Raw genomic sequence first — 19149 nt, 5'->3', positions numbered from 1 at the left:
ACAAAAGAGATGAAACAAATACATTTGGCAACACAATAGCTGTATGCTGTGGGCCAGGTGCCTGCATTTGGTTAATTTGTTTCTGAAGAGAGAGAAAGAGAATGCACTGGAATGGCAGTAGCAACTGAAGGCACCCCCAGCTGAATCCCAGTCTAGATCACTGTCGCTTTTTACAAGCACCTGGATTTTGCAGAGATAAATAGACACGTTAACAAACAAAAAGGGGCTTCCCTGGTGGCGCAGTGGTTAAGAGTCCTCCTGCCAATGCAGAGGACGCAGGTTTGAGCCCTGGTCCGGAAGATCCCACATGCCGCAGAGCAACAAAGCCCCGTGCGCCACAACTACTGAACCTGCGCTCTAGAGCCCACGAGCCACAACTACTGAGCCCAAGTGCCACAACTACTGAAGCCTGCACGCCTAGAGCCCGTGCTCCACAACAAGAGAAGCCACCACAATGAGAAGCCTGCACACCACAACGAAGAGTAGCTCCGGCTCGCCGCAAGTAAAGAAAGCCTGCGCACAGCAACGAAGATCCCAAGAAGCCAAAAATAAAAGAAAAGAAAAAAAAAGTAAAAAGAACCACCACCTGTGGCTGAAAATGTGGGCTGCCTCTCAAAACACTTATTATCTTCTTCCAGTTTCCCTTCCGGAAGGAAAGACCAGAAAGCGACATCTGCATTTTTCTGGACAATCTTCCATGCAGGTGTCAACTTTTTAAGTTCTTTCAATTTAATGCACTTGCATGAGTTATGAAACCAGAGCTGACACAGGTGATGAGAGGCAGGTGCGAGGCATCAATTGAACTGATTCAGATCATAGCAGATGTGGTCTGATTTGAACCCAGCATCGTGTAAAGTGTAGCAGGCAGATTCTTGACAATAGAAGGAATATCAGCTTCATTGATAACCCCCATCTATCAAGTAATTTGGGGATCATCCCTGGGAGATCAATGATCCATTTCTTCAGCGCTCCTGATGATTATTTAAGCCATTAAATGCTCTTGTGAAATCACTTTTGGACAACATGCATTCTTTCCTCTGACGTTGAATGCTGACCAATGCAAGCATTAGTACCCACAGAGGTCGAAGGTAGGAGCCCGTCAGAGAAAGGTGAGTATGGGATGGTTTATCACCCCAGGTGAGTTTCAAGACAGTAGGCATATCTCTACCAAAACACATTGGGACACTGGAAACCCATAATATGAAACACGGATTGAAGTCAAGACCACGTGACTACTTTGGTGGAATCTTTGGTAGGAAGGACAGCAAGATGGACAGACTGATTGGACTGCATGACAGAGCTAATGAGTGACAACTGAGGTCAAAGTTTAAGTCTTATCGCAGGGCATGGTGACAGGAAGGGGGCACCTACTTCCAACGAATCGCTCTTCTATTGAAGACACAGGCTGATTTAGGACAAAACCAAGAAGACTCAAGGCTGAAGCTTACTGAAATGGAATCTGGATTGACTTTGCAGCATCCCACATCTTTTACGAACATTGTCCCATACATTAGAAAATACCAGGGTTTAGCACTGGGATGTGGACCTTCAGGTGGGATCAGAGGACTCTGGACACCCCCAAACTCCTCTGAGCCAGCAAATGACACCCCATCTCTGAAGCTGATGAAGTGGTTGTTTCTTTTCCTGAAGACCCTACAGTTGTCTTATCCAAAGTAGGTACCTGTTAGTAAGTTGCCACTTTTCCTTACTCTTTACACCTGAAAATGTGCATTGCTTCCAATCTATAAGGAGCTCAGAAACACCCTGGACCATGCTGGCAAATACAGATCTCACTCAGAGGAGACACTCACAGCAAACGGATCATGTGTGTATCAAGAGACCATTTCGGAAAAGGATACGTGGGGATGGACCTGGAGGTTGCTAGAAAAATATTGATTTTTTGTGACAGGGTACTCATGGATATGAGAGAATTTTCCAGAGATGCTGGCTTCTAGCTTCTTCCTGGAGCAAAGGGGACTGTTTCTAACTGTTTATTAAATCATTTCTGTAAACTGCATTTAATTTTAGTGAATATCTAAATACACTCATGTAACACGAGAGACTGCATCATTTCCCATACAACTTGGGTTTCAAGATACCAGCCATGGAACACTAGGCTTTGGGTTAAGACACCTGGAAAGGTTGACTTTTTGGAGACATCTAGATGTTTGCACATGGGAAGGACAAATTTTATTGTAACTGTGGAAGGAGAAATCGAGTAAAAGTCATTAGTGCAAGCCTTGATGAAAATATTTCAACAGCAGAAGAGCAGTGTGGTGACTTTTCTGATGAGAGAGGTGCTTGAGCATAGTATAGGACTGATGGAGGAATTTCTTCTGATTAGTCTTCACTGATCAAATTCTAAGAAGGTAAGAGAAGCTATGACTGTTTGGGGCCCCCTTAAGGAAACAGAGGCTGAGTGAGTGGAGCTGTGGTTTATCTAAGTTTGGTTGGACAACTTGTGTTTAGCCAGAAAAGCCAGGATGGGTCACTGGGGACAAAGTTCCTGCAAAAGTTATATGGTAGTGTAACTTTGGTCTCTCAGGGTCTCATGTTGCAGAACTTTTAACAGATAAAGTAGAAAGTAAACCTAAAAATTGAAAAAGTTTCCCTGAATTGCACAGTGACCATTAAACCATACAAAAGGCATCTTCCCACATAAGTGGTTGAAAATGGTATCACTTGAAATTCTACTTTTATGAATTTTTGAAATTCTGGATGCAGCCTGTAGAAATCTAAATAGGCACGGTCTTCAGTTTGAAAAGAATGATAAGTGAGCAATCCAGGTCCTTAAAATAAATCACAATACTGGTTTGCATGAAACCATGTAAAAGTGTAAAATGAAAACACATTAATTTTTCTCTTGCTTCTATGACTATTATAATTAATCTAAACATTTTTATACCAAATGAGTTCAGAAAGGTATAGATTCAATTCACATTTGATATTTCTAGCAATGTATAGGGAGGAATATTGTTTGCATGAATCTGACCTTTTGTAGAATTGATTTTGCTTTAAAAATTTATATTTACTAATATATCAGATTTAAAACATACTATTTTACTAATTTAGGTGACCTGACAAGTTATTAATCTTGAGCAAACAATTGAATGATAATAATGGAAAACATATTGACACAGATATCTTCTTAAATGTGTATATGTTCTTGGTCTAAAACAGTCATATCTCAAAGAATACCATATCCAGGCAAAAGTTGGAAAAAAAAAATAAGATGATGCTGTATAATTTGGGGGTATGTGGGTGTATATGATAAAATCTTCTTGCCCTTAGTAGAAATTTTACAGATTGCCTGTGCTACAAAAACAGATTGGAAGACTAATTTTTAACTCTGTCATTTTCCTGTTCATCTATACCTAATTTTCACAGGAATGCAGGGAAATCATATCCTCTAGTAAATAGGTCCTCTTTTCCTTCCATTTTTGATGCTGGTATTTATCTGTATTCTATCACTGACAAAAGGATCCATTACCACAACATGAAAATAGGACACCCTGAGATGATTTTCTCTTCATGAAGTTGATGGAAAAATAAGAGATGGCTCATTATATAGACAGCATGTACTTTTAGTATGAAATGAAACCAAAAATTACAGCTTATCATCCAGTTAATGAAAATCCAAAGGGGGAAAGGGATGCCTTGTCAATTTTAATCATTACGCAGTTGCTAACCTTCATTAGTAATGGCCTTTGACATGTGAGCAGAAAACCTGCTTTCATGCAATTTTAAATTGAGTTCTCCAGTAAAATGAATCCTGTATGTCACACGTTACCATCAAACTCAAGCAACCTTCTTTTTTCTCGTGGTTCACACAAAACTGTTTGTCCCTGGGTTGCCTTCGGTGCTGAATTTGATATTATTGACATTTATTTCCCCAAGCAAAGAAAACTCTCGTTATATGGTCCCTTTAGGTAATGTTTAATTAAAAATCCTACTTATTTCAAATCATTTAAGATATTGAAGATTTTAAAATTAAGATGGGGTGAAGCCTATGTCAACTAGTTATGATGTGTTTTTAAGAAATGATAATTTTCTTACAAATAATAAATGCTGGAGGGGGTGTGAGGAAAAGGGAACCCACCAACACTGTTGGTGGGAATGTAAATTGGTGCAGTCACCATGGAGAACAGCATGGAAGTTCCTTAAAAAACTAAAAACAGAACTACTATATGATCCTTCAATCCCACTCCTGGGCATATATCTGGAGAAAACCATAATTTGAAAAGGTACATGCACCCCTATGTTCATAGCAGCACTATTCACAATAGCCCAGTCATGGACGCAACCTAAATGTCCACTGACAGATGAATGGATAAAGAAGATGTGGTACACATATACAATAGAATATTACTCAGCCATAAAAAGGAACAAAACTGGGTCATTTGTGGATGGACCTAGAGACTGTCACACAGAGTGAAGTAGGTCAGAAAGAGAAAAAGAAATACCGTATATTGATGCATATATGTGAAATCTAGAAAAATGGTATAGATTGTCTTATTTGCAAAGCAGAAATAGAGACACAGACATAGAGAACAAACATATGGATACCAAGGGGGGAAGAGGGGGTGGGTGGGATGAATTGGGAGATTGGGATTGACATATATACACTATTGATACTACGTATAAAATAGATAACTAATGAGAACCTACTGTATAGCACAGGGGACTCTACTCAATGCTCTGTGGTAACTTAAATGGGAAGGAAATCCAAAAAAGAGGGGATATGTGTATATGTACAGCTGATTCAGTTTGCTGTGCAGTAGAAACTAACACAACATTGTAAAACAACTATACTCCAATAAAAATTAATTAAAAGAATAAAATAAAATAAAAATTGGGGGGAGATGGGTTTGTCAGTAGAACCACCTCAAAGTATTTTCAGACCTCCAGAGAGCCCGATATTCCATATAAATAGCTATATTCTTGTGCTGGGCAAGGTGGAGACCTTGGACCACCTCAGTCACCCTCACCTGGGAGCTTGCTGGCAATGCAGAATCAGCACAGGGCTGTCAAATAAGAATTTGCATTGTAACAGGATCCGCAGGGCATGTCTGTGTGCATTAGATCAGGGGTCCCCATTCCCTGGCCCTTGGACCAGCACCAGTCTGTGGCCTGTTAGGAACCGGGCCACACAGCAGGAGGTGAACAGCAGGTGAGCAAGCGAAGCTTCATCTGTATTTGCAGCCGCTCCGCATCACCCACGTCACCGCCTGAGCTCCGCCTCCTGTCGGATCAGCCGCCGCGGCATTAGATGCTCACGGGAGGGCGAACCCCACTGTGAACTGCACGTGCGAGGGATCTAGGTTGCGCGCTCCTTGTGAGAATCTAATGCCTGGTGGTCTGAGGTGGAGCTGAGACGGTGATGCTGGTGCTGGGGAGCGGCTGCAAATACAGATTCTCAGTAGCAGAGAGGTTTGACTGCACAGAGACCATCATACAGCAATGGCTTGCAGACTCATCTCAAAACCCTATCAGTGAGTGGCACGTGAAAACAAGCTCAGGGCTCCCCGTGATTCTGCATTATGGTGACTTGTAGAGTTATTTCCTTGTCTATTACTATGTGATAATAATAGAAATAAAGTGCACAATAAATGTAATGTGCTTAAATCATCCTGAAACCATCCCCCCTCACCAGTCCATGGAAAAAGTGTCTTCCACAAAACCGGTCCCTGGTGCCAAAAAGGTTGGGGACCACTGCATTAAGACGTCGAGAAACACTATTTCATACTACAATTCTTAAGTATCCACCTGCTTAGCTGAATCACCTCTTCCTTCCAATGGAAGAGCTGGTTTATGCCTGGAGTAAAGAAGTTGGATCACCAGAAACATTGCCTCTCTCTTCAACCTGAGTGGTATAAATCCTGCAGAGGTGCTCTGATTGGCTCAGGTGAGTTCAGGGGCTTCAGGTAGGAACAACGAAATGTACTGATGTGCGCTGAGTGGGGACTGAGCGAAGCATCCAATCTTTCTACTGGAGGGTGTTATAGAGTGAATCATGTCCCAACTGAAAATTACATGTTGCAGTCCTGATACTCAGGAACTCAGAAGGGGCTGTATTTGGAGATGGGGTCTTTAAAGAGGTAATTAAAGTAAAATGAGGTCATATGGGTGGGTCCTAATCCAACTGGACTGGTGTCCTTATAAGAAGAGATTAGGACACAGAGGGACGACCCTGTGAGGACACAGGGAGGAGATGGCCATCTACACGCCCAGGAGAGAAGCCTCAGCAAGAACCAACCTGCCAACACCTTGATCTCAGACTTTCAGCCTCAGGCTTTCTCTCTCCAGGACAGAGAGAATTTCCGTTATTGCAGCCATCCAGTCTATGGTACTTTGTTATGGCAGTCCTTGCTGACTAATATATAAGTAAAATTTAATAGAAATAAGCAAAGAAAATAAAATTTTAAAATTTATTTTCTGTCACAGTTTCTATTCATGAGAGCAGTAATAACATACTATCAGGTGCCTTTAGTGTTACCATGATTCTGAAAAGTATATTTACACCTGAGACATTATGTATCACTATAGAAAAACCACATATTAGAGGAAGAAGAATGTGTTGAGCTTATTCAATATATTTTGCCTCGTTCCAGAAGGGGAAAGGAAACAGCCTCATGAGCGTCATACAGATAATGGAAAGTGAATCACTTTAAGTTCCATCAAGACAGATTTATATCCTATTTTCTTAATACAGAGTCATGTTTCTAAGAATAGCTGCCATCTAAAATGATAGTCATTAATTGTGTACGAGATAACCCCTACCACCTATTTCCAATTTACTTCCACAAAGAATTATGCACACATAAAATTCTAGGTTACAGGCCATGTTTGAAAAAAATGATGTAGTATACTGTTTTAACATTTTAATGCTTTCGGGCTATCAGCAAGCTGTTTTGTTGTTTGCAAACATTACAATTGATGGCATATTCTGGTTTGAATAAATGGCAGAACATCTGGTATTAAAAAAACACAAGAGCAAACTATTATCTACAACCTTATTATTACGGAAGCCATGTAGAGAGGGGCAGGGCTTTCGGTGGTGAGTGCAAACTTTATGGTGCTAAACTCCCATTTTTAGGTATTTAATTAGAGAGAAATGTATGGATATATATTAATAAAAATGTCATTGGGTAGAGCTTATAGAATGGTACCAAAAATACACAGTCCCACAAAAATAGCTGGTCACAGTGGAAACGTTTTTAGAACTTTTATTTGGTCTCTTTGGGTATTTGCAGCCCCCCCAAATCCCCTAGAAAATAAAAGTAAGTAAATAAGTATAACCCAAAGGTATCACCTAGATAAGCTGAGTGATTTTATTCAATGGTATGACTGTTCATGCTTGAAATAATGATCATGGAGACTATATTGCTGAGAGGTAAGCATGTCCATGTTCCTTCTCTTGCTGCTGGGTGTTAGAAGCAAATTATGTCTCCGCTTGGCAATGTCTTTGCTTACATGACTGCCAACTGGATTGAAGCCACATTTCTGACATATCATCCGAGAAAAATATTTTCCCCAAACTCTGAAGGTCATGAGGTCAAACTCTGTTGTTAAAATTGCTAGGAGAGAAACAAGGAGGTCTTCTTCCAACCCCAGTTAGTGGGACAATTGGGATAACACTGGATGTAAGCTCTCTGTGCCATGTTTTGAGAGATTAAAGATCCCTTTGTGAGAAGACATACAGGTGGCCAAGAGGCCATGAAAAGATGCTCAACAGCACTAATCATTAGAGAAATGCAAATCAAAACTACAATGAGGTATCACCTCACACCAGTCAGAATGGCCATCATCAAAAAGTCTACAAACAATAAATACTGGAGAGGGTGTGGAGAAAAGCGAACCCTCTTGCACTATTGGCGGGAATGTAAATTGGCACAGCCACTATGGAGAACGGTATGGAGGTTCCTTTAAAAACTAAAAATATAGCTATCACATGATCCAGCAGTCCCACTCCTGGACATATACCCAGGCAAAACTATAATTCAAAAAGATACATGCACCCCTATGATTACAGCACCATTAGTTACAATAGCGCAGACACAGAAGCAACCTAAGTGTCCATCGAGAGATGAATGGATAAAGAAGATATGATAGGACTTCCCTGGTGGCGCAGTGGTTAAGAATCCGCCTGCCAATGCGGGGGACACGGGTTTGAGCCCAAGTCTGGGAAGATCCCACATGCTGAAGAGCAACTAAGCACATGCACCACAACTACTGAGCCCGTGTGCCACAACTACTGAAGCCCATGCTCCGCAACAAGAGAAGCCACTGCCATGAGAAGCCCGTGCACCACAATGAAGAGTATCCCCTCGCTCGTCGCAACTAGAGAAAGCCTGTGCAAAGCAATGAAGACCCAACACAGCCAATAAATAAATAACTAATAATTTTTAAAAAGATGTGATATATATACAATGGAATTGCACTCATCCATAAAAAAGAATGAAATAATGGCATTCACAGCAACCTGGTTGGATCTAGAGATTGTCATAGTGAGTGAAGTTAAGTCAGAAAGAGAAAGACAAATACCACATGATATCACTTATATGTGGAATTTAATATATGACATCAATGAACTTACCTAAGAAACAGAAACCGACTCCCAGACACAGAGAACAGACTTGTGGTTGCCAAGAGGGAGAAGGGGTGGGGGAGGGATGGATTGGGAATTTGGGATTAACAGATGCAAACTACACTCTTGCACTGCTGGTAGGAATGTGAATTGGTACAGCCACTATGGAGAACAGTATGGAGGTTCCTTAAAAAACTAAAAATAGAACTACCATATGACCCAGCAACCCCACTATTGGGCATATACCCTAAGAAAACCATAATTCAAAAGGAGTCATGTACCAAAATATTCATTGCCGCTCTATTTACAATAGCCAGGAGATGGAAACAACCTAAGTGTCCATCATTGGATGAATAGATAAAGAAGATGTGGCACATATATACAATGGAATATTACTCAGCCATAAAAAGAAACAAAATTGAGCTATTTGTAATAAGGTGGATAGACCCAGAGTCTGTCATACAAAGTGAAGTAAGTCAGAAACAGAAAAACAAATACTGTATGTTAACATAACACATATATATGGAATTTAAGAAAAAAAAATGTCATGAAAAACCTAGGGGTAAGACAGGAATAAAGACACAGACCTAGTAGAGAATGGACTTGAGGATATGGGGAGGGGGAAGGGTAAGCTGTGACAAAGTGAGAGAGAGGCATGGACATATATACACTACCAAATGTAAGGTAAATAGCTAGTGGGAAGCAGCCGCATAAGCACAGGGAGATCAGATCGGTGCTTTGTGATGACCTAGAGGGGTGGGATAGGGAGGGTGGGAGAGAGACGCAAGAGGGAAGAGATATGGGAACATATGTATACATATAGCTGATTCTCTTTGTTATAAAGCAGAAACTAACATACCAATGTAAATCAATTATACTCCAATAAAGTTGTAAAAAAAAAAAAAGATGGATAAACAGCATGGTCCTACTCTAGAGCACAAGGAACTATACTCAGTATCCTGTAATAAACCATCATGAAAAAGAACACTAAAAAGTATGTATATATGTATAACTGAATCAGTTTGTTGTAGAGCAGAAATGAACACAACATTGTAAATCTACTATATTTCAATAAAAAAAATATAAAAAAGAGAATCCCTTTGTGGAATAGTTTCCTGTTTGAAGGTGGATTTGAACCTGCACTGTTTCTCTTTAGGTGAAAGCACATTTTTGCAAGGGCACACATGGGATTAAGACTTGGCAACTGGAGAAGTCCAGAATGGACGGAGTGTGAGGTGTATCTTTACGGAAGTTGAGTCACTGATGGCAGGAGAGTGGACTAGTACGTGAGGGGTAAGCCCACGGATCCTGTTGGGTTGCCATGGATCCGGTAACCCTTCCAGGAACATGGCTGCATCCCCAGCTGATGCTTCTCTTCTTTGTCTTGGCAACACCTTTACTTACTGTGTGTCCTTGAGATAGGGGGTTAGAGAGCCCGTGTGGAGGGCTTTACAGGGTGGAAAATGACTGCTAATTACGATCTGTTTAGCCCAAGGCTGCAGGAAGACAGTTGATAATCTTAACATTCCATGCATCTTTGTGGTTCTATTAAAATTGCAGAAACTTTGTAACATGCAATTCTATCAAGCATCTACTGTTCTATAGACTGGCGGGAATTCAGGGGAAACAAGGTTGAATTTACATTTGTCTATGGGATATGGCCACAGAGAAGAGAGCCGATGCATTCCATTCTTTAATATCTACAAACAATAATAGAGTCTGAATTCTTAGCTATTACTGAAGCAAGTCTTGATTGATTGTGGGAGCAGGGCTCTTTGAAAGTGTATATAACTACTGACACTGTATTATTGTTTCTTATAGGGACTATTCTTTTTTAAAAAACCTACTTTGTTGAAGTATAGTTGATTTACAATGTTGTGTTATTTCTGCTGTACATCAAAGTGATTCACATATATGTGTGTGTGTCTGTGTGTGTGTATATATATATATATTTTTTTTCTTTTTCATATTCTTTTCCATGATGGTTTATCAAAGGATGTTGAATGGAGTTCCCTGTGCTCTACAGTGGGACCTTGTTGTTTATCCAACCTATATAAAACAGTTTGCATCTGCTAACCCCAAACTCCCAGTGGATCCCTCCCTCACCTCCCTTTCCCCTTGGCTATCACAAGTCTGTTCTCTGTGAGTATTTTTATGTCTGTTCTATGTCTGTGGTGACTATTTTATCAGAAAATGACATCTCTCTGTCTCCTTTCCACATGGATTAAAGTAGTTTTATGTTCGGGAGGAAAGACTGACAAAGACTTGAGAGAATAATCACAGACATGCAATTTTAATTTATGCCATTGCCCGAAATATTCAATTCACTACAGGGTCAAGTTCCTTTCCTCGCCTTTGCCCCCGACTCCACATCATTTGGTTTGTCTTATTTTACAAAGGTTAAGCATTTAAATGTAGTCCAAGAAATATTATTTGAATGTGTACTCTGTGTCTTCATTCATAGCCACAAAATGCAATGAAATACCTACATCTGTTGAGAGCATAAATTAATAACAATCATACCACTTCAAGTGACTTAGATATTTAACCTGATTTTTGTTCTACAAATCTGAGAGTGAATAGTTATACCATTATTTAAACACATCCTGTCCAGCTTTACTCCACAAGAAAAATGAAGAGAAAGGGATTCAATGCATCTTACCAAAGCATACATTTTGACAGGTTAGAGTTTTAGTGTTTTATGTGTACAAAACTTAAGTGGCATATTAGTGTTTTTGGTATCTGCCAATTATACGCACTCTTTACTGATAGGGTGTTATGTTTCCCAAGCATCCACACACATACCAGAATATGTTAAAGTTCAGGTAACCAAAAACCTTATTAATTCAAAATAAATGAAGTGTACTTTGTTATAATTTCCTTACTTCTCAGATTTGCAAACTTTACCAAAGTGATATTTTTACATAGGAAGTACAGTACAGTTTTGGAAAGGGCTTGGTAGAGCCATTATATTATAACATTGTATTAGCTAGTAGATGATGTTGTCTTACAGGTGGTTATGCAGAGATCAACCCTTTACAGCGAAATAAAAATAAATTAGGCTTTCTCTTTCCATAAATGAATTCAGAATGCTTCTCTAACTATTTTCCATGAATTCAGTACACCAAAGTTAAAGGGATTAAAAAATCAAGTTAAACAGCTATGATTTGTAGGATTTAGAAGAGGATGGTAGTGATATTCTTTAAATACTAGACAAAAAAAATAACGCACATGAAATCAGATGAAGAACTCGGGGCTCCTACAGCTCCCTTTGCAAGATCTTTAGTTTCCCATGACACACGACAGCAGGAGAGCACTGTGAAGGTACGTTAATTTAAAATAAACACAAAAACTACACTCTCCAGCCCACTGAGCACAGCACCATTCAAGAGTGAATGCTTTGTATTCTTTTAGCAATTGAGAAAGGTTCTTTTCTTCCTTTTAGAACTCTCCGGAAAATGCTCCTGCAATATGCTTGCTTCTTTCCATCCACCCTGAACGAAACCTGAAAAGCTAGCACTTTTTTGCTGATTTTATGAACTTGATTTTAATTCTGGAATGTAAGGCATCTCCCCCACTCCACTGTCATCCTTAGCCAAACAGCATAACCTCTCATCACTTTTTCTCAGCCCAAGAATATACATAAGCATTAAGAAATGACCATTGATTAAAAAATAAAAATTATCAACCCGTCAACTTCAGTAAGCATACATAAACTGTTCACCAGCTGAAAACAAGTCCCCCTAAAACCAACTTCCACTGCTGAGTTTATGATTAACCTCGCTATGCAAAATTTTATTCTCTCTCTTATCCCTCCCCACTCTGGATTGAGGACTATCAAAGAAAAGGGGGTACTGAAACCGAGCAGGGTCAGTACCGAGCAGGTACAGTGGCCCTGCAGGGTCTTCCCTTGTACAGAAGCCTCTCTGTGTCCCCTGTTTCTTGTCTGTAGAAAAAGGCTTTAGTCCCTTAGGCCTCCCCTGAGCTCCAAAGAGATTCAGTCAGTTACTAAAGTGAGGGACTGCAGAAAGAAAGGAAAAGCAGTTAAACACAATAGCTTGAACAACAGTTAATCAGAAAGACAGAGTCCTAGGTCTTGAGGGATCTACAAAACAATCAGACACATATCTTCTTTTTTTAAAATTATCTGAATCCTTATTTATGTTTTGCGTGCTTGAGAGAATTGTGTGAACATTCTCCACCATGGTAGAATATGTGTTTATTTCACTTTGTAGCCCTGCCATTGATTTTTTTTTAAATGAGCTTGTGCTACTAGGTACGTACTTTCTCTGGCATTCTGTAAAATATTTTACAACTGTATTATATAGTGGTATATACACACAATAGAATATTATTCAGCCTTAAAAAAGAAGGACATTCTGCTATATGCTACAACACGGCTCAATGTGGAGGGTATTATGCTATAACTGAAATAAGTCAGTCACTGAAGGACAAACACTGCATAATTCCAATTTGAATTGTTAGTCTGAAACTAAGACACCCCCATCACCTCCCCCCACAAACCCAAGTGGAGGATGGTGACCACATGCTGACCACAAGCACAGAGAACCCAGCCTGGTTGAAAACAAAAGGTCGATGATTAAGGTTCCTGGAACATCACCCTGTTACCTCAGCACCCACCAATCTGAAGCAAGTCATGCTCCCTGAACCCCTCACCCCAAATTTGCCTTTTAAAACCCTCCCCTGAGAGCCTTTGAGGAGTTTGGGTCTTTTGAGCATCAGCCGCCCATTCACCTTGCTTGGCCCCATGTTGGGAGCCTTGCAAATAAATGCTGGACTTTCCTTCACTACAAGCCTGAGTCGGTACATGGCTTTGCTGCACGTGGGTGAGTGGACCCAAGTTTGGTTCCGTAACACAACCCATCATATTGTGGATGTCCAAAGATAAAGCCTTTGGGACATCTTATACTTCATTACAATAGAGCAGCAGGAAGTAACTATGGCTGTGAAACAGGAGGAAAGGGGTCAGGGCACAACCTTTAAAACATGACACAGCCCGAGAACACCATGTAAATGGTTTGAACCAAATAGGTCCAAGAGGGTGGACAAGTCAACTTCCACTAGACCTTGAGCCTCCGTATACCCTCACTGTAACACATCAGCATGCTAAATGACACGCCCACAGGTGCCACGATAGTTCCAAGGCCGACCTAAAATGTCAACAAGTGGGTGGGCAGTGGCCCAATTCCTGGAAATCCCCACCCTTTCCCCAAAGTAGCTAGAATACTGTTCCCACTCATTAGCCTATGAAATTACCCACTCCTATACAAACTGACAACCCCCATACCCTGGTGCCACTCTCGCCTTCTGAGATGGCCCACACTTTTTTTCTGTGGAGTGTGTTTCTCTCTAAATAAATCCACTTATTACCTATCACTTTTTCTCTCACAGAATTCTTTCTGTGATGAGATGTCAAGAACCTGAGCTTCATTAAGTTCTGAGACCAGCGGTGTGATCTCAGTTAAAAGACCACAGCTTCGGGCTTCCCTGGTGGCGCAGTGGTTGAGAGTCCGCCTGCCGATGCAGGGGACACGGGTTCATGCCCCGGTCCGGGAGGATCCCGCGTGCCGCGGAGTGGCTGGGTCCGTGAGCCATGGCCGCTGAGCCTGCGCGTCCGGAGCCTGTGCTCTGCGGCGGGAGAGGCCACAACAGTGAGAGGCCCGCGTACCGCAAAAAATAAAATAAAATAAAATAAATAAGAGACCACAGCTTCAGTGACAAAGCAAAAGAGTGGCATGGACATACATACACTACCAAACGTAAAATAGATAGCTAGTGGGAAGCAGCCACATAGCACAGGGAGATCAGCTCGGTGCTTTGTGACCACCTAGAGGGGTGGGATAGGGAGGGTGGGAGGAAGGGAGACGCAAGAGGGAAGAGATATGGGAACATATGTATATGTATAACTGATTCACTTTGTTGTAAAACAGAAACTAACACACCATTGTAAAGCAATTATACTCCAATAAAGATGTAAAAAAAAAAGACCATAGCTTCAAGTCTCAATCTGGGTTTTGGCCAAGTTCAAGTCCTGGCCCACGGGTCCAAGTCCCAATCTGAGTTGCACAGTTTCAGTTGTGTTGCAAAGCCAGTACAGGAATAAAGGATTTTGTACAAGATGGAGACTTGAAAGAAGGAAGCGGTAGAAAAAGGTTACATGGATAAGCGAGCAGTCTCAGCTGGGTTTTGGAAGATCATCACCATTTCAGCTGGAAGAGTGGAGGTGAAGTGAATCTAGGTGAGGCAACCCTATGGAGCTGATTTGATCATTTTTGTAGAACATGAATGATGAGAGTCTATAACATGCGATTATGAGTGGAATGGAAGGCTTGGTTCCTTGGGAGCCATGAAAATTTTAACGAATCCACATATAAGTGAAAGGACATTTACAGTATCTCAGACAATTATAATAAAATGAATTAGGGGGCTTCCCTGGTGGCGCAGTGGTTGAGAGTTCGCCTGCCGATGCAGGGGACACAGGTTCGTGCCCCGGTCCAGGAAGATCCCACATGCCACGGAGCGGCTGGGCCCGTGAGCCATGGCCGCTGCGCCTGCGCGTCCGGAGCCTGTGCTCCGCAACGGGAGAGGCCACAACAGTGAGAGGCTCGCGTACCGCAAAAAAAAAAAAAAAAAAAGAATTAGGTTTTATAGTCAAAATACCTAAAAAGTATTAAATTCTAATGGGTGTTTCCTGAAACTCTGATATGTTGTATGTGTATCATCTCCGTAGGATGTCATTTAAAAACAAAACTCTTTGCATTAGGAACTAGTGAAACCAAGCAGGACCCTGTGGGGCTCCTGGGCCCAAAAACCTTTCCGTGTCCCCAGTTTCTTATTTCAGGATAAAGGCTTCAGCGTCCTAGACCTTCCCTGAGTTCCAAAGGGCAGATTCAAACAGTTGCTAATCAGGGAAGAGAGGGGATGCAGAGACAAGGGAGGTGCAGCCAAGACACAAGAGTGCAGGCTTGGGGCAGGGTCCTGGTCCCTCCTCAAGGGATATAAATAATGATATCACTGAGTTCTTCTGCTGGAACCATGGCCCCCACCCGGGAGGGTGGAGGGGAGGATGGTAACTTCAGGCTGAGCTCAAGATTCCTGGAGAACCGCCCTCACCACCCACCAATCAGAAGAAGGTCACACACCCTGCAGCCCTCACGCCAAATTTTGCCTTTAAAAACTCCTCCTTGAGAAACATCAGAAAGTTCTGGGGTTTTGAGCACAAGCTGCCCATTCTCCTTGCTCAGCCCTGCTCTGAAGTCTGCCATTCCGGTATTGTTTGGCCTCACTGTGCATAGGGCACACAAACTTCTATTCAGTGACAGTATTATCATGCCTATTTCCCCAAGATGTTTAGTTCAGTAGCACAAGGGATGCTGTTCAACTGGATTTCAAAGTCCATTTCTGTTCATGTAGGCGTTGGAACACTTTACCACTGTCCTATATTTTCATCTCTCCAGCAAAACTGTGGCTTTGAAGATTCTCTGATCAGAGGGAAAATGGATTCTGCCCTAACAGAGAGTCTTGTGATAATCCACAAGATAAATAGGAAAAGGAGATAGCAGTGGTATTGAACTAGAAAAAGTGGATATTAACCTTTCCAATGGGGGAAGACGAATTGGCCACTGACTAGATGCAGATATAAACATCTCTCAGAGATAACTGAGTATTTCCTCCCACTTGTATTCCCATCTCATATAAATAGAAATCACATTCAACATTTGAATGTCATAGGATTACCCTTAAATCAAGATGAAGTGTGAAAATAAAATCAATAGTAAAGAGATAGCTGTAAATTTTCTTCCAACGTGTCAGTGGTAGAAAGCTGATGAACACTGATAATTGAAAATATTTATATTTCATGAAGTAGAGAAGAGGGAATGACATTCTTTAGAGCTCTGACTTTTATTTTTATGTGTTTTATGTCTTGGTCTCTCTGGCTGCTCTCTTGGGAAACGCCACAAAATGAACATTAAACAGAGTGCATGGAATTTACACGTGAGAAGCATATAAATGTGTGCTGTTGTGTCTAGAGAAGGGATTTTTCCCAGGATGGTTCAGTGACTTGGGAAAGAAGAAAAATGAGAATTGTACATTTCTGAAGACGACTGCATCAGTCCTATGAAGATAATTATTCTGTGAGTTAAATCTCAACCTCGTAATCCAACTTCTTAGAGGTCAATGAATAAAAAGAAAGGAAATCAATGTATGAATTGTTTGCCATGTGTCAGAAAAGTATTCTGACTAATAATAATTCTACTTCTGTAGAATAAAGCTAAGCATTTTGTTTTCACACTAGAAGTCTAAAAGTCAACCAGGAGGCTGGAAGTTCGAGGACAAGGTATGGTCAGGGCTGGCTCCTCCTGACACCTCTTTACTGCCCATGTCAGTGGCTGTCTCCTCCCTGTGTCCTCACGTGGTCATCCCTCTGTGTGTCTGTGTCTTAATCTCCTCTTCTTATAAGGACATTAGTCCTACTGAGTTAGGACCCACCCACATCATCTCATTTTATCCCAATTACCTCTTTAAAGACCCCATCTCCAAATACAGTCAGTTTCTGAGGTCCTAGGGGTTAGGACTTCAACACAGAAATTCTTGGCGGGGGTGGATAATTCAGCCCATAACAGATACCTTGCTCTATTTTGCAAATCAGAAATGAATTTAGAAAACCTAAATGGCTTTTCCAGAATTGCACAAGAGGAAAATTAACACAGGATTATTCACTGCAGATCTGTCTATAATCCAAAGTCCCTGTTATTTCAATTTTCTGTGCTTAGTCATTTAGACAGTTCATAAATGTCACAAGGCTGTGTAACACCATAATATAATCAATGGTTTGACGGCAAAACAGACTGATGCATTTAAACTAAATTAGGAGGAAATATCACTAAAGACTTATCTTTTACCAAAAAGTACAGTTTTAAAGCTGACTAAATATGGATGATATTCATCAAGGGTCTTCAAAAAATAATCTCTTGATACATGCTGATGCTTTAAAATTGAGCATGTAATTTTGCACACATGAACATACATTTTCTCTTGTGAATTATTCTATTGATGTACATAATAGAAGTAGAGAATTATCTTTGTAGATAATACTTTCAGAGAAACTGGGCAGTCTGTAGATATGTACAAGTTACACAGAAACAGATACAAACATACAAGATAGAATTGGACCCCTTATTCAGAATAATAACAAGATAAATAGAACAGTGCCTTCATATAAGCCATTCAAAAACATTGGTTAATAATATATGAACGTTGATTAATAATTTTAAAATAAGAAAATATACCACTTTTTGAAATATAGGTCTTTTTCCCCCACTTTACATGAATGGAAGCTAATTATACATATTGTTTGACACCCTATTTGGGTAGAAAAAGACGTTCCATGTCAACTGATACAAATCTATCCCATTGTTTTGCCTTTCAAGTATCTCACTTCCTGATACACCTTTATTTAATTAGGCAAGCTTACACTGATGGATAATTAAGTGGTTTCCAGTTCAGCGCAAATAATGATTTTTTTATTTGAAAAAATGTTATAATATCATTGTACATACACATTTATGCCCATGTAACCATCTATATACACAACCTTGGCATTATAACTGCTGATCTGAGGTTATATAAAACCAAATAAATTTAGTTTATTTTAGAATTTTCTAAATTTCTTTCAAAAATTTTTATGAGCTAAGGTTCTTTCCAAGTCTATATGTGAATCCCTGACTTCCAGTCTCCTCCAAACTCGTGTTGAGTTTGTATTATCATCAGGCTTATAAAACTGACCAAAATAAAAGAAGAAAATTTGTATTTGTTTTAATTTTTCTTCAATTAAGAGAAAGGTTAATCAGTCTTGTATATGTAACTAAACCCAAGTGTAACTGGGTTTTGTTTGAAAGTATTCTCAGCTAAATATAGAAATATGTATAGAAATACACAAGTTACATAATTTCTTTATACAGATGGAGATCAAGATTATTTATATATTATCAGCATATGTTAAATATGCTTGGACATTTTAGGGTTAAAATAGGACTAAGATTCAGCTAGGAAAATAATGTGATCAACAAAAATCAGATGGTGACATCTGTGAAAAGGCAAAGGATGTGGAATTTCTTTAATCTCATCCTTCTTCAGAGCAGCAATTCCATAGAGTACTCAAAGTACAGGGTTCCAGGAAATATAACTATCTACTTACACAAGTTAGGACAATAGAATCCTTCAAGGCAGAATATATTCATCTTACCAACAAATGTAAGACATCTAATCTTATCTATTGACACACACAAAAAAATGTTATCCAAAGGAAAAAGCAAAATCCAAAGGGACTCAAATAATGGAGACAAAAGAATGGGCATGGGGGCTTCGCTTGTGGCGCAGTGGTTAAGAATCCACCTGCCAATGCAGGGGACACGGGTTCGAGCCCTGGTCTGGGAAGATGCCACATGCGGCGAAGCAACTAAGCCCGTGCACCACAACTACTGAGCCTGTGCTCTAGAGCCTGCAAGCCACGACTACTGAGTCTGTGTTCCACAACTACT

The sequence above is a fragment of the Mesoplodon bidens genome, assembly GCF_964165515.1.
Source record: "Mesoplodon bidens genome assembly, chromosome: X".
Taxonomy (NCBI): domain Eukaryota; kingdom Metazoa; phylum Chordata; class Mammalia; order Artiodactyla; family Ziphiidae; genus Mesoplodon; species Mesoplodon bidens.
This window is presented reverse-complemented; position numbering follows the sequence as displayed.